This window comes from Hevea brasiliensis, chromosome 5 (assembly GCF_030052815.1).
Source record: "Hevea brasiliensis isolate MT/VB/25A 57/8 chromosome 5, ASM3005281v1, whole genome shotgun sequence".
NCBI lineage: Eukaryota > Viridiplantae > Streptophyta > Magnoliopsida > Malpighiales > Euphorbiaceae > Hevea > Hevea brasiliensis.
Genome location: NC_079497.1, coordinates 64,204,981 through 64,205,840, shown reverse-complemented (window position 1 = coordinate 64,205,840; position 860 = coordinate 64,204,981).

The window sequence follows — 860 nt, the reverse complement described above, 5'->3', positions numbered from 1 at the left end:
TACAGGTTTTCTGAAGAACTGTTTTGTCCAAAATACAGATGGCACTTTGCCAAAATTTTTACAGAAATTCCAAATAAACCAAATGAGTTAGTTATTTCACTTGATTCACCAAGTCTTTAACACCTGTAAATAGTGCTCACCACTGTAAAAGAAGTAAGAAAAGTTTTTAAAATCCCTTGTAGTGTATTTAATGGGTTATCAGTAGACGGAGTTGGTAATTCATTAGGTATACTACGGGATCATGTTATGCCTTACAGAGGGGTAGGGTGTGACATGTTTTAGTGGTATCAGAGCAAAGTTTTAAATTCTGTTTTCACCTGTTATTTGAATGTCCTTTCTTCATAGTACAACTGCTCAATATCATTGTTTGATACATACAGTACATTACAGTATAAATATGCACTAACGAGAGTGAATATTCTTGTGTTATTGTTCAGGAAAGCTAAGATCCTCGCATTGAATATGGAAGAGGGTGATCGTTCAGTCGATCAGTCTATTGAGGCTGAGGTGCAAGGGGATGCCCCAGCTGTACAAAATGTCAGTGGTTCAAAGACAGACCTGCAGATCGCAGATTCCACTCGATTCGCTCAGCAGATGGCTGCAATATTCCAACAAATGGCTGGTAATGCGCCTACTCAAGTCCCAATTCAGACACCCGTGGTACAACCACAGTCTCCTACGAGGCAGTATGATAAATTGATGAAGTATGGGGCTACAGAGTTCAAGGGGACAGTAGATCCTCTAGAAGCTGAACAGTGGTTAGAGAGGATGGATAGGGTGTTCAAGAAACTTCATTGTACAGAGGAGCTCAGACTTGAATACTCAGTATCCTTACTACAAGGGGATGCTTATGACTGGTG